At 44.2% G+C, this 16,317-nt stretch overlaps 1 long non-coding RNA gene across 1 annotated transcript in view; it reads right to left on the reverse strand.

The window, feature by feature from the left end:
- Positions 1-62: 62 nt before the first annotated feature.
- Positions 63-16,317, reverse strand: part of LOC119032109 — a 32,792-nt gene continuing 16,537 nt past the window's right edge. The window contains exons 2-3 of the long non-coding RNA XR_005078778.1: positions 1,613-1,731; positions 63-689 (exon numbers count right to left, since the gene is read on the reverse strand). This is a non-coding gene — a long non-coding RNA (uncharacterized LOC119032109). The remainder of the gene's footprint in view (positions 690-1,612; positions 1,732-16,317) is intronic.

The raw sequence follows: 16,317 nt of genomic DNA on the forward strand, positions 1-16,317 counted from the left end.
TCATTTCCCTGTAATTCTCCCACAGCACGTAAATATAATAATGAACTTGTCAATTCGTCCATGGGATTGAGGATGTAAAAAAGTCATCCAAGGTGCTTTTGTGTACCTTTGCAGTCTCATCAGGGATATGTGTCTTATCTCCACCTCATGCTCTTAAAAGATTGTCCAAGTGGCACCTGCCTTAAAGGGTAACTCCACCAATTGTACACATCAAAGTGTGTGTGCAGGTCTTGGGCAGAACTACAGCATATGTGGAAAACAAAGTACTATACAGCCTTTTGTGGCTCCAGAGGAAGCTGCATGGAACCTGATCAATTGTTTCTGATGGGTATTGTGGATGCCAGGTTTTGAGAAGCAGTCCACTGGTCCATCATTGCACTCCTATGACACTGCTGGACTCATTATGGACAAATCGAGGCAATTTCTATGATCACATGCAGCTTTCCTGCGGAGCCACAAAAAGGCTTTTTCTGTTTCCACGTATGCAGTGGCACTCCGCGAAATCTGTTAACACGCTTTAATGGACACGCTTTATGCAGTAAAGTACAATTTACAAAGTGCATTGACAGAAATATCTGATACAAAGTATGATATATGTCAAGTGTGTGGATCCAGGAGGACGACTGAGCAGGCCGAGGCGTCGCCACGTCTGGGCCCGAGGCACGCGACCTCCTCTCCGCCGTGGCGACCTGGAAGAGGGCCGGCCACACGAGATGATTAGCAGTAAAACGGAAAAGATCAGAGTGAAGAGGCATCAAATTTGACAGGCGCACGGATATAAGGAGATAGTAAAACAGAGGAGAGCAATAACCCAGCGGAGCCCGGGGTGTGACCCCCTCCAGATCCGTCAATAAGGGAAGAAAAAGAGCCTTAGTTTGTTAAGATGAGATTTCCCATCATGCACCTGCTGGCTAAACGTTGTCAGTTTCTTTCTCTCACACCTAAATCTCTCCGTTTATGAGTAATTGCATGTAGCTGTTGAAGATTGAATTCTCCGTGACATGGATCACATTTTCAAGGTTTGTCACAGCTGCCACTTAGCGCCGCCTGAGTTAAAGTCACATTGTTCCCGCCTGTCAAAACGACAAGAGTTTCCAAGATTGTTAGTAAAGTGTTCTTAACATTAGGGTCCTGAGCAAGAACAGTCTACTGTCTAGCATTCCACCGCATGAGAGAGCACTTTCTAGATTCCATTAAAAGTACATGTATACTGATTTAACACTAATTTCCTCCTCTGGACTGAATTCTCAGTGACGAGGCTTCTCAGAACACAGAGGGACTCAAACGAAATCTCACTGCTCCTGACCGTCAACAAAGCCAGAGGCAGAGACTGCGAGGATTTCAGCGTGATTCATCCATCAGGCAGCACCAGCCCGAGTGTTACTAACACCAGGCGCGCTGCTCAGCGTCGACTCTCTATGAGCGATATCTGGCATGTGCCCAAAGGTCAGCTCTGTCATCCAACGCTTCTCCTACAATAGGAAGCCTTCCCACGTGCGCCGTCCATGTCAGAAGCTCATAAGTGAACGTTTCCCTGAGTCATGCAGGGCCAGCGGCACAGGAATAGACTTTGGACAAAACAACCGTGGGCGTTCGGGGAGGATTTTCTCACCTCGCAATCTTTCACATCACAGTTACTGCACATCAGAGGGTTGCAGGTAGAACCAGAGCGTGACGCTGAGCGGCTCCATCGGGTCAGCTGGGAGGATGGTCGAGGGCACCTTGAAGTGGCTGGAGAAAGGTGGTAATAAGTCACTTCACTGTAAACAAAAAAAATGTTAACAGGAAGTTGGAAGTTGCATTTTTAACTGAACTTTATGAAAAAAACACAATTTTATTAGCCAGCTCTATGGTAGCCCTGATGGTAAAAAACACATCATTCGCCACAACACAACAATTTCCAGAGAAAACCACAAAACACAATAACGTTTCAACATTTAACCAATTACAACAAGATTTCAGATTATGGACGTTTTAAAGGAACAGTTCATGTCTTTTTAGGAAATGCTGTCACATTTTGTGAAACGTCTCATTGTTCTGAAATGTCATCGTGTGACAAAACCAACCCGATCGGCAGAATAAATGTCAGCGCTGTAATGTTTGTCCAAAACACCGGTATGTTGAAACTCCACATTTCTTTCAGCTCAGCTTTCAGCGTCGTCGCCTACGAATGTCGAAACTCCGTCTGAGTCTCTTGCTGCAGCCTTTAATCAGTTTCGGTACATTTTTACAATTGCCATCGCCCCCAAAAGACAGATTGCAGATTTTTTGCCTTCATCAAGTCATCAAGTCATGTATATCAACTGTCCCTGTTAGCTTTTAGCATATAACACAAAGGTCCTGGAACTGGCTCCACCTAAACTGAACTGCTGCCATCATTAGTTATACATGACTGTGCTTTTCCTGCAGTCACCTCTGAGCCATGCTGTATACTCGCATTTCCTGTCCTGTCTGTTTTATAGGCACATTATAAGTGTGGGTTGCGTACATTGTAAATGTTGCGGGCCATTCCTGTCGGCTTTTCAGACATTTCAGCTGACGTTAAACAACTGAAAACTGTGAATTTCGAGTTGCACAACACAGAAAATATATTGCAAATAAAAAATAAAAAAAAAACAACACCAGAATAAACAGCGATTGCTGCCATAAAACAGCCAAAGAAAGAACATGTCAGGGAAAACTGTGAAAAACGCAGTAACACCCACACGGCTTTACAAACAGGTGATGATAAGCAATTACCAGGTCTCAGCAAAAATACGACGGAGAGAACGCTGCAGATAATCAGGTCCAGGAAATGTTCTGTGTGCTGCAAAACTTCACCTAACCGTCTGTCTGCAAGGTGGGGGGGTATATTATGATCATTTTGGGATGAGCTTATCCTTTAAGTAGTCACTGTCCCTGTTAGCTTTTAGCATATAACACAAAGGTCCTGGAACTGGCTCCACCTAAACTGAACTGCTGCCATCATTAGTTATACATGACTGTGCTCTCATCCCATCGCTTATTTTACCCGTAATTTACCCAGAAATCAATCATTCCCTTTCAACATAGTGATTCATTACCACTGACTTCAAAACATTCACTAACAGTTAATATGGTTTATGCACCAGCTACTGTCACTGGTTAATGTGTAGGAGACTTGTTCACTGTGTTTTAATCTTAAACACTACATACCAAATGTGGAATTTGGCTGAATCAAAAGAAGAGGATGAACGTCAAAATTGAGTTGTTTTTCCAAGCGAAAGAATTACGTCATGGACGGAGGTCTGGTCTGCTTCACTTTCACCCGAGCAATCATTTTTCGACACCGAGATGTTGGGGTTGTTTCTTTTTTCAAGGAGCGAGTGGATTTCACATTTCGGACTCATGTAACAAGGGAAGCTCCTTCTCCAAACACAATCCCCCACCACTGACTTTGCACTTATGGAGGCCGCCGGGGCTGTCAGCAGGATATCTGATGAGCTTCAGAAAAAAAACACGTGCGAAAAAAAAAAGAAAAAAAAAACCGCAAAGCATGCCGGCCTCGAAGTGTCAGGCTGGGTTTGTGTCCTGTGCCGCGACACTGCCGCCAACTTCCCCTCCGCCGCGGTTGAGAACAATTCCTCGACTTGACTCCCCACAGCTGAGGAAAAACAGGTGATGATGGCCACCATTATAGGGCTGCGGTTTTTACTGGGGAGGCATGTTTGGACAGATATTGATTATTCCATCCCCTCTGGCCACAGGAATGGAAGTTTACTTTGAAAAAAACCTGCAGGGAAAACTTCATTTTCTGTTTGTATTTCTGTATTCTGTTCCTATTTTTGCTTTTTGCCAGAGGTTTTTATTACGGCCCTGACAGGAGGATATTGGAAAAAAAAAACTCACAAATTGATTTCCTATAGTCACCAAGACAAACTGTAACTGACTTAATTGTGGCATTCCAGATGTGACATTCACACTGTAAAATGAACCTGAAACAGACAAGACAAACAGAAAGTGGATTCCAAATTGTATCTCTATATGCAGGATTGGGAAAATTTGACACCTTTATGACCAGTGCCAAGGTGCAGTGGGGAGTTTTGGTGTCCTGTGATGCTCCAGATCCCGACTGGTCGTGTTTTTAGTGGCCGCATTTTCAAGTTCCAATTTTTTGGACCCAAGCTTTTCAATATCGATACAAAAAGCAACAGTCAATCGCTCTGTCTGGTACTTCTCGCCATTAGCAGTGGTGTCAATGTTTGAGCGTGACATCAGTAAAGCTGCCTTTGATTATACTGCACTCTGATTGCGACGTTGATGGAAAAACCACAAATGCTGCTCCGTCGACACGCCGTCCTTATTGAGGGCAGCTTCTGAGAGTAATGAGCACAGTTTTTATTCATTTTTCTTTAATACTTTATTCTAAACGACTTTTATTCCTTTTTTCTGTGGGGAAATGATTCCAGACACCACATATGTGTCAGTAAAACTCCCCCAACTCATTAGATATGAGTAGCAGCTTCACAGTTGTGAGGGATCTGAATGCTGAGCTTGTTGGCTGACACCTCCAGCGAGTGAACCAACACTTTACAGCTGACAACAACTGGCAGTGTCACTAACAATAGGTATACATTTATCTGGAGTTAAGGGTCATGACAGACTTTAGAGAACTATATTGGACCTTTAATCATTCATTAAACAGAATGTTTAAAGTTTAAAGTTCCTGCAAGTGATATTTGCCATTTTATGGCTTATAAAAAAGGTCTTTGATATCCCGATTACCTTAACGCTGTCTTTTTATCGGAAGGTCACTGGGTTCGATTCCCCCGGTCTGCATGTCGAAGACTCCTTGGGCAAGATACTGAACCCCAAACTGCTCCTGATGTGCTGGTCGGCACCTCTCATGGCAGCCACCGCCATCAGTGTATGAGCTAAAAGTCGCTTTGGACAAAAGCATCTGCCAAATGCCCTGAATGTAAATGGAATAGCAAGCTTTTAGCGAAATGCTAACATGCTCACAATGACAATTAACAGGCTGACGTACAGCAGGTATAATGTTTACATGGTACAGCTCAAGGCTGGTGGAGGGCTCACTGCAGGTGTGTTGGCTACAGATCTTTGACTTAAGCATAAGTACCAATACTGCAATACAGAAATACTTTTTTTTTTTTTTTTTTTTTTTTTTACAAGCAAGAGTCCTGCCTTCAGAATTTTACTTGAGCAAAAGTGCAAAATATAAGCATCAAAATGTACTTAAAGTACCTTAATTAATGCATATCTGAATACAGTGTAATAATTACTGTTGCATTCATGTGTACTTCACTTCAACACTAAAGGTGCTGGTGCAGGTAGGCCTAATTTCAACTACGTTATACACTGCCGACTTGTGAATTCACTCCTCATATCATCTTAGTGTACCCTCTAATAATAAATCGTACAGTTTATTAGTTGATGATATTTGGTTATATCAATCTGAATCTGCAAAGGAACTCATTTTTCAAGTTAGAAAATAAGTGTAGAGGAGAAGAAAAGTACAATACTTGCATCTGAAATGTAGTGGAGTGGTAGAAAACAAAAAATAATCAAATAAGGTACAATGAGGTCAAAATTTAAGCGCAGCACTTAAAGGTCATATTGCAGACCAATATTCTTTTAAAAAGAATGTATATGCAGAAATGTGTTATATGTATTATATTACCTGTACAAAGGTCCAGATTTTAAGTATCTCTTTTCCTTAAAAACATTACTACAAATGTTAATTAGTAGTTTTAAAAATGTTGTCAGGTCCAAAATGATCGTTTTGTTCGTCTCTGTGTAAGAATTCTGACAGCTGGTTCGAGCTTTTAACAAGGTTTGTCAGCCAATAGTATATCACCGTTGACATCACATGGTATCTTTGTTTCATCAGCGATCAAGTGTTGGTTGCCGGTTTGTGGGGGGGAAAAAACGTAAAAATGGGTGATTTCTACAGTATTCCCTAAGCATATTATACAGTTGTAATGTCAGCTAGCTAGAATTAGCAATGTTAGCAACATCAATCTTAGCCAGCTAGCGTTCTCAGTGTTGACATTCGCTAGCTAGTGTTGGCAGATCAACGTTTGCTAGCATTATTGTTAGCTAGTGCAACAAACTGGCAACCGCCACCAGGCTGATGATTCAAAACAACAGTGGCGTTGTGGCGTGAACAGACCAGGGGAATCAAACCAGCGTCTTTCCGATAACAAGGCGCTGACTCTACCCCTGAGCCACAGCCGCATAGTTACTTGGACATGTGGAAATTCTGAGCTGGTTGAATTGTCAGAACATCCCCAAAGTAGGATCCGCCTGAAAGGGGAACCATGAGTATGTGAACCAAAGTTCATGGGAAATTTAATATCTTTTTAGATTTTTCAAAAAAGTGAACAGACCAACCAACTGCCATTGTAGTCCCTGAAGCCATGCTGCTAGTGTAACACAAAATATACTACGTATGTTGAGCATCATGCCATGCAGTAAAATAAAATCAATGAGCAAACTCGGTGCAATGTGAGCAGAATAAACAAAACAGAACCGATGCGTCACCCGGAGTCCACAGTGACCCAGCAGCTCTCGTTTCAGCTTTAAAGCCACTGTGTGGGCTCGTCTGTGTGACAGGAGCCACGCCGGCATGCAAAGCAGCGAGTGAGCTGACAAAAGAGCTACTCAGGCGCATTAGGACAGCTGTTGTTTTGAAGTAATTGGGGAAATAAATTTGAATTTGCTAAGTGGACTGGCTTTGGAAACACACCCATGCTCATATTAATTAGGCGGGCCTCTAAATGTTAGCTGAAATGTCACAGCCCTCCCCGAGCATAGTGTTTCAGCCGGGCCCGTCTCGTCCTGGGATCCACTATCACATTGTTCGTGGCGAATCGCAAGAGCTATCAAGTTTTAAGTGTATAAATAGTTCCGCTTTGTTTGCACACAGTGACAGTGACCTGACTGCGGGAGGAGGGGGAAATGCACACCAGATAGTTACTGCAAATGCATTCAAGTTGAAAATTAAACTTCCACCATCCCCTCTGCATAATTAACGGGCGGAGGACACTCTGCGCCCGGAGGGGAGACACGCCTGCGAGCTTCTGCAGCCAATTAAGCATCAAATAAAGAATAACGCGTCGAAAGCGCGCGCAAAAGGATCTTGACGTTGTTCCTCGGGGCCTGTTGACATCCAGCAAGAACGAGGAGTTTCAGGAGGAACGTCACTGACATTTAAAAACCCTTTTTTTTTTTTTGTTCATTTGATTCTGACTCAATGATGTGCACTTTGACCCCCTGGTGAACTTTGGCCCCCAGCGGGGTGAATCAGCACCTCCTGAACCCGGTGACCCAGAAGAGAGAGGTGACATTGTGTTATCGGATGAGGTCTCCTCCCTGAATGGAGGGCATCTGACGTGGCAGCCCACACTGGAGAGTGCTCTTTATGCTTTCCCCACTCCCGTACGCGCCACGCGCACAACGGGGGGGGCGTCCCCTTCGGTTTGCAGCGCAAACTTCCAACTAACTTGCTGTGCGTTCTCGGCATTCATCTAATTTCAATTTCACTTTCATTTTCATTATTTAGATAAGAGAGAATGCAATGCATCCAGATACATTTGGTAGACTTAAAGGTGCACCATGTAGTTTTGGGGAAGACATTTTTATTTATTTATCCCTGAACAATAAGATAAATAAACTGTGACTGTGTTTATATGTGGCAGACCCTGCCACCTTTCTAGCTTTAAACAGTGTACTGAGGACCTGATTATCCTCTGAGGAGAACTTTTTTTATTCAGCTATGGGGAAAAAAAATTATATTTCTGAGTTTGTATTTCAATTAACCAAACACTCTCTCCAAACACTGGTCAGACCACACGCCCCAGCGCGACCACTTCGCTCCACTGCATCAGCGGGCCGGCTGGTACCGCCATCACTGAGAGAAGACAAAGGTCCCTCAGCTGAGTCGCAGCTCTTCCGTGCTCCGGCGCCTCAGCGGTGGAACGACCTCCCGACCAATGTCAGGACAGCAGAACCACTCGCCATCTTCCGCAAAAGACTCAAGACTCATTTGTTCAGACTCCACCTCGACCCGAAATAGCAAGACTCCTCTTCTTCTCCAGAGCTAGACAGTGCAGCTTTAAAAGCATTTCATGTCACGGATACACAAACCAAACATGAAGTTGTTTTACAAGTTCTACAAGAAACTCAGCGCAAACATACTGTAAGGGTTTTATTGACTACATTTCTGAGCACGTGCTGCAAAATGCCTTTTTGTAGATCCATGTAAATATTCTGTCGTGAGACTTACATAAGACGTGCAAACGCTGGACATTTTGGTAATGAAGTGCACAGACCTTCAGTCAATGACTTCTAAAGATACAGAGCAGGTGAGACCCAACTTCGCAGAAGTTGTTCCATCATGCACATACTGGAGATGGAGGAAGTGAATCAGTATTGAGTTCTGCTTAATGAGCAACAATGTGAGTGACATGCTCCTGTAAGTAAACCACAGTAGGGACGCAGCCTAATGAACAGGCTGATGCTGGGACCATCATTTGCATGTTTCAATGAACTATGACACAACAGTTGGAGGAAGTGTTCTAACACGCGTAAACCAAGTCGGGCACTTGCTTGTAAGCTTGGAGAGATCACGCATGAAACCGAAGTAGTACAATCAGCCATATTTGGGCAAAACATGGACTCTGCTTTTCCACCGATAATCAGAATAACAGCCTAAAAAAGTGCACAATTTAAAAAACGGCCTCACCTCAATCAGAAGACACTGATCCGATCAAACCTGTGAACTGATTTTATATCAGATCAAGAGGGGTGGTGTAAACTTTTGATAATCAGCTAAAAAGAAAATACTAATAATAACTAATACTAATGTCTAATAACCATCTAAACACTTATGCCAGCTGTTTCTCTCCAGCTGGAATACATAAATTCCATAAAACCTTTACAGAGCTTCACAGCAAAACAGTGCTCTCCTAAACTACTGAAGCATCTGGGGACTTCATACAATGGCTCCATACAGCTCGTCCGGCATAATCCAAGTCTCCACATGCCCGAAGATCCCAAATCTTCGATTTCGATTTGAAACAATGTTATTTACATCCTCAAAATGCAAGGGTGGGGACCTGGTGCACCCACTTCAGACAGGGCGCCCGTCTATGCTTTTAGCTGAGCAGGTACAGCTAATGTTTCGGCTTGAACGAGGCTGTAAATAACAACTTTTCAAATCAGTTTAGGTTCCACCATCTCCTCCGGTTGCATAGGAAAAAATTATGTTTTGCTACTCCGTTTTTTGCAGTGAAACACCAGAAGTGTTTTGTGGACTGCGAAACTTCACCTTGCTTTCTCTCCGCGTGGGGTTAGGGTAGATAATAACAAGATTTACTCGTGCTTCAAGGCCAGTTGAACGTCTTGTTGGTCAAAAGGTTTGAAACAGGTTGGTTAAAATATGAAGCGTATGCAAATATGTATTCAGACAAATGAATTTCTTCACTAAAGCTGGAATAAAATTTTTTTAAAAACTTCTTATACTGTTATATTTCTGGCATGTCAGACGCTTCACAGCAGGCGGAACCACTTTAGTTATTTTCAGCTGTGAAAAATGTCACGATTGTAACCCAGTCTAACAAAAACAACCAATCATTTCTGATCACAGCCTCCGCTTTCCATTAAAGAATGAATACAACACTGTTGCAGCCACTTTGAAGACTGTCCAGGGGTCAGCGTTTCATAAACATCAACACCACATCAGCTCAATGGAGCTGACGTAGAACTACTCCTTGACTACTCAGTCTGCTGAACTGTATCCGCCGGCAATGATTGACAGCCTCAACTTCTCACTTCTCCGAGGAAGTGGTAGGCAACAAGTTCAGTTCTCCTTTTAGCAACAAAAGTGTATTATAATAATAATCACCCAGAGCCTGGAGGGAGTCCATATTCCCTGTATTGGCTGATTCATAGGCAAGTAAAATAAAATATAGTGTGTATAATTACGTGGGTTGGGTGGCATCATTGCGATAGTCAGGATGTGCAATTGTGTCAGAGCTGCAGCCTAATAATAACACCTCGAGCTAATAAAACGCTCCTTGAAACTAACGGCGAGTCCTCCATTAGGAGGGAGAAATGCCACGCACTTCTCAAGGGCACCTGACAGAACGGCGAGGGAACGCATCCCGTGGCCATCAAACTGCAAATTGCCACGGAGAGCCGCCCGTCCGCACGGCGAGCCTCCCTAATGGGCTGTTTAATGAGACCATCAAATGCTAATGGGACCTTAGTTGTGACTCTTGGGCGCCCAGGCTCAAGAGTGTGTGGGGGTGAATATTCCACCTCAGCGATTTTCCATTCAAGAGTAGACATAACAATTGGCTCCGGAGCGATCGCCGTGGGAAGCGCGGGGTGATGTTATTGCACACTGATAAGCGCCGTGTCACACTTAGCATAACTGAAGACTCACAGCCCAGCTGATCAATAGCTAGAATGATTCAGGTACCGTAAGTACGTGTGTGTGTGTGTGTGTGTGTGTGTGTGCGCGTGTGTGTGTGTGTCAGCGTTGTTCCTCATTTGTAATATTCAGCCGTGCTCATTCTTGTCACAGTATTCCACCATCTGCTCACAATCTGCTCCCATATTCAGCCCTCTGATCTCTCTTGCCTGGGAAAGAGGCTCCTCCGTCGTCCTCTCTAAGAAGTGCACTTTGTAGTGAGCTAATGGAAATTTTTGGTTTCGAGCCATATATCATCATATATTAATAACTAAATACACAAAAAATCTGAGTTAAAATTTTGGAAAATTAAAAAACATCCTTGGGTATTATCAGAGAAATTATAATACAGTTAACATTCCATTTAAAGCATTTTCAAAAACAAGAGTCCATAATGCCAGAGGTGGAGGTTGTTAAACCTTATTTTGTGGCAAAGTCAGTCCGTTTTTGAGTGTATTTATTAGATTTAAGTGGTATTTAAGTCTCTGAGTGCTGAAAGTTCAGCGGCCTGGTCTTGTGAGCACGAAATAACTGCTGGTTGGGGGGGGGAGTTGCCAAGATGGCTGCTGACTGGAGAGACTTTCCTAAAGGACTTTGGTATCGGGCGGGGATTCAGACTTAAACACCTCTGACACACTGGCCTCATTAGTATGAATGAGAGCGCTGCAGGTTTTCCATTAATGGCTGAAGTCGATCTCAACCCGACCACAGCGTCTAGAGCCATGCTAGCAGCTCTGTGAGGCTGTGTTCACACATAGCGGTGCTTTGAGTTAAATGCTAACACCAGCATGCTAATACGCTCATGATGAATATTCTAGCATGTTGATGTTTGGGAGATAGCATGTTCATCATCTTAGATTCAGCATGTTAGCATGCTGGCCCCTGCCAATTTACTCTCCACAAAGAATGAATATGAGCTAATCAAATGCCAAAGCTAATCTAATTAGCTATCTAATGAACCATGAACATAAGTACTGGCCAGGTTGAAGTTAAGACCTGATGGCTGAGCTGGATAAAACACATTCTTCATCCTGTGAAGAACATTGAGGTATCCAACCTAATCTATCCAACAGCTCTCGAGATATTGAACTCAAAATCCACAGCTGTCAGCCTCATACCTGTGCTAGAGGAAAGTGGCTGGCTATGTCATCAGACCTTGATTCAAATATGACTTAATTCTAACTGATCCATTTAAGTGGATTATCTTCTCCAGCTGAGCCCCGTCCACTCCACACCTGTGAGAAAAGCTCGGACCAAAAGTGAATACCGAAGTCTGTCACGTGAAACAGCCCGAACTGATCAGTGGCCTCAAAGGTCATGACTATGGATTACACGCCGACCACTTCCGCACCAACAGAGGCGAGCGCCCGAGGTCATAACTCTCAGTTTCAGTGTTTTTCGGCTCCGCGGGACGGAACTGATGACAACACAGTCATCGGCTGCAGAGGATGTGTGACTCGACGTCTTCTGAGTAGCTGTAAGGAGAGACGGCTGGCTGCTGGTGCCAAATTTAAATATTAATGGCAGCTGCCCGCCCCCTTCAGCCCTTTTCTCGATGACAATCCGATTTTTCTCCCTCCTCTCTCTTCCACCCAGAAGAGCAGATTATTATTACGAGTGTGATGGCCGACCTCCGATGGCTGAGCGAACACAGCGGGAGGCCGGCGATGGGGGGGGGGCGACGCCACGTCACGCCATCTCAATTTTACCTCTAATATTAGCCGCAGGGCTTGGTGTTAGCTCAGCGGCAGCCCAGCGGTGACGACTACACTCTGGGAACAGACAAAGAGAACATTTAGTGTGATTTCTGCAGCGTTTCTGAAGAGCAATTATCTTCTTACTCACTGATCAATGAGCACGGAGCTTAAACGTGAACGCTTCCGGAGCAGACTGAGCTATTAGCTGATTAAAGCTGCAATGATAACAATTTTTCTTGTCGGTAAGATAAACGGGGCACATTAAACATGAAATATGAATGGCATCACCGTCGTCACCTCTGAGCGCTCCAGCAGCGTGCTGGCTGTTATGATGTGGCTGGCATGCACAGCGTGTCCCAGAAATAACAAGGAGGGAGCGCGGGTCTGAAGCAACGCCGAGCTCATTTGAATGCTACTAAGTAGGTTTGCGGTGCTAAATTTTCCTTGAATTAATTGCACAGCGTGTGAAGATGAGCGACAACTGTCTGAGCGGGAACTCGACCCACCGAGCGCAAAGGGAGGCAGGACTAAAAATACACGTAGCCGCCACAAATTTGGGTGTTAGGCGTTTAAGAGCTGGGGAATTGGTCAGTGTGGGCAGCAGAGCAGGGTAGGGATTAGTCTGGATCACAGTTTCCCCACTTTCACCCCATAAAGTAGCGACAACGTCAGAAAGAATATCTTATTCCACATCAAACACATTCTGTATCAGCTGGTTCAGACTCTTTATTGAAGCTTTGTGATGGTAATAGAGAGTGAAATATTCAGACTCGATGCTCCCCGTGGCTGTACGCTTCCATCAAACGGAAATACTGTAGTTGCTATGAACATCATTTCATATTCTGTTGATAATGTTCCCAAAACTCTCTGGTTTGTCAGAAATACAGCTGAGAAGCAACTGGCTTGCACTGGAAACAAATCAGTGCAACCTGATTCCGCGCTCTGCGTTATGCAAACTTATAGTCTCTTATAGTAACAGGAGGAGGTTCGTCGCTGAGATTTTGGAGGTCTGCAGCCTCTTCATCCAGACTCGCTGCGGTTGCTGATGAAAAGAAAGACTCAAACAACATGACTTGTTTGACAGGAGAATTTGTGGTAAATGCATTTCCTGTATGTTCCTGTCACGACTTCACAAAACGGGCCTCCCCGCGTAGCACCGCCTGAAGCTGCAGTAAAAGAAAATGCTGAGCTGGCACTAACTCAAGACAGCATGGAGGCTGACGTCAAGGATGTTTGAATAAAAATCATTAATGCTGGATTACATAAATGCACCGTTTCCTTGGTGTGTGTGTGTGTGTGTGTGAAGGCATTTGAATTGACTGCGAGAATGGTGGGCTACTGCAACAGGTTAATACATTAGATGGCTTTTGCTGAAAAAAAGTTTTCTTGCAGATTCAACCTAACCAGGAACTTCATCTTGTTCAAAGTCCCTGCACACCCTCAAATACATAAGATATGACACTATTTCGATTCTGCTTTATTGGAAGATTTTACAGAAGGCCTCAAGTCAAAGTCCAGCCTGGCCAAGGTCATTTCGTAAGCCATGCATCGTCAGCCAATGATTAGCCTGTATGAGCGAGGGGCTGACCTCCGCACAGCTGCTGTTAGCATGCTAGCCACGCTGCATCCGCCCCCCCCAACTACTGTCTGCACCATAACCCCACATCTTCAGAATATAGTTCTTGTTTCCAGAATTTGTCCTTCTGAGCAAAATTTGTCCTCTCGCACCCTGACAGCTTGCATTCATCCTGCACGGCGGCGGCGGCGGCGGGTTACCTTTTCATTCACCGCTCTGCCCTCCTGCAAAATGGCTCTGCTGACAAGACTGTGATGGGTGTAATCCACCGGGCCCCTGACAGACTGGATCCCCGGCCCGCGCGCTCTCTCAGCCCGCCACCGCGCACTATTATAGGAATTTCAGTTTGATCTGCCAGATGGGGGTTTTTGTCACAAAGCGCCACAGTAAAACTTGTGACAGTGACTTGCGGGCCGTGGCGGGGCTCAATCACCGCGCATTTGATTTTCTGTCTCGGCCTCTGCTTGTCCCGGTGTGATATATGTCTGGATGCGTGCTCCTATTCTATTCCTTTTTATTTATTTATTTATTTTTTTTATTCAATGAAAGGAGGAGCGCGGCACACATCACTCAGGGGGGAGGGGAGAAAGGGGAGACTTTAAGTTATGATGCCGCATCAGAATTGAGCTCTATCGCTAAATATCACGCGTGCAGAGACGCGCGGCGGCTGAGTCATGAGGATCGGCCGTGACATCTGGGCATCCTCCGAGCAAACGGGAGGAAAAATAGATGGAGCTCGGCAGGGGAGATGGGGAGATGGGGAGAGAGGGAGAGGGAAGGAGGGAGAGGCAACTGGCAGCCGCCTGCCATCCACAGCTTACACAAGAGGCTTGATAAATACTTAACTAGCCTGTAGCACATGGCATAAACCCCTGTTGCGTAACGCGCGCTGAATAAGGCTCGGGAGGCTGACAGTAGGGTGCAGGTCACAGGAGAGGGATGGGGTGGGGGGGGGGGTAATGGTATCTGGGGGCTACAGCAACTGTGTTGAACCACCTCCTCCTCCTCCTCCACCACCATTCTCCCCGCTCTGTCTGTGTCAGTGTGAAGCCTCCAGCTGTGATCTCTTGGATATTATTCTGATGTTGCGTCAGAGCCTCATGTTGGTCCTGGATGATGTGGCACTCGCATCCAGTTCTACGGAGACGCAGACACAACACGGCTGCTGCTGCTGCTGCATGAAAACCTCATATCTTCTTAACTAAAGTCAACAAAACAATGCTGGATTCATGATGAAGAAAAATATTTTAGAGCTGAGTTAAAAAAGGTTAGCTTAGAGGAACAAAAGCAGTGCAATAGAGCTCTTCGCCTGTACAGTCGTTTGTTGGAGCAATCGCTGGCAAAATTATCTTTCGCGATAAATAAAGCTCCATCTCTCCCCTCTTATCTTATTATGTTGGTATCATTAAATGAGAGTACATATTGTTTTAGATTTGGGATGTTCTTATATCTTGATAAGGAAAAACAGTTTCAGTCTGATCACCATGATCAATGATGGCAATGTTCGTTTCTGCAAAGCGGAAATGTTCAAACTTAACATTTCTTCAGGTTGCATTTTCAGTTTTAATCTTGTGACAAAACTGTGCTTACACTCTTGGTTAGGGTTAGGAAAAAAGCATGTTTTCACTTAAAACACCTGGTTTGGTCTCCACAAGCAAGGCTCCCAACTTTTCCATAATAGATCTGGGTTTTTTTTTTTGTCACAACAAATATGGCTGAAAATGGTCCAGAGGTCTCCCTTAAAAATCTCCAGTAGTGTCACGTTTCTGAATGTTGAAACGCAGCGGTCCCGCTTCAGAATTATCCGGTGTTTTTTTTATTTACACATGAAAACCTCCAACACTGGATTGGCAGCCCCGTCGCCTGTAGCTCCACCACCGTCACCTCCGCCTCCCCATATCAAAAGTCAGGTCGCTATTGTTGCTAACAACGTGAGTGTGCTATGAGATTTTTTATGGTCCGTTATGGTCCGTAGCCCATGACACAAGAAAACAGGAACGCATCAGTGGTTTGTAAAAACACCTGGGACGGTCTTTTCCTGGTTTTAAAAGCTGCATTACAGTAAAGTGATGTCATTTCCTGAGCTCACCAGCCATATCGTAAACTTCAGATTTGCATCAGCTTACCAAATCTCGCCTTTTGGTGCTCTTTGGTGCCTTGAGTGTTTTGCATTTTGGTCCTATTTCTCAATTGTGACAGTGTGACCTGTTATTTGGCACATAAGGGAGGATGAATGTATTGTATGTAAGGTATTACAATAATGAAATATAACAACATGGAAACATCAACCTCCATTACCTTAGTGTTTTCAGGTTATTGCCACCATTTTTAATCTAAATATTGCACTGACGTATCAGTTTTAATGTTAGCGGGTTACCATATTGTCACCAAGATGTTACTATATTATTCCTTAATAGTTTTGCCTCGTCGCTATTGCTAAATGTTTCCCCATTATTACCATGCTACATACATTTCAGTCTAATATTACCCAAATATACCCAGTGTTAATCTCAAGCTATTACCTGGTTATTACTTCGGTAATTACATTGCATTCATTGACGATTACCTTGTTATTATCAAACTATCAC

Source organism: Acanthopagrus latus, chromosome 14 (genome assembly GCF_904848185.1).
Source record: "Acanthopagrus latus isolate v.2019 chromosome 14, fAcaLat1.1, whole genome shotgun sequence".
Lineage (NCBI taxonomy): Eukaryota > Metazoa > Chordata > Actinopteri > Spariformes > Sparidae > Acanthopagrus > Acanthopagrus latus.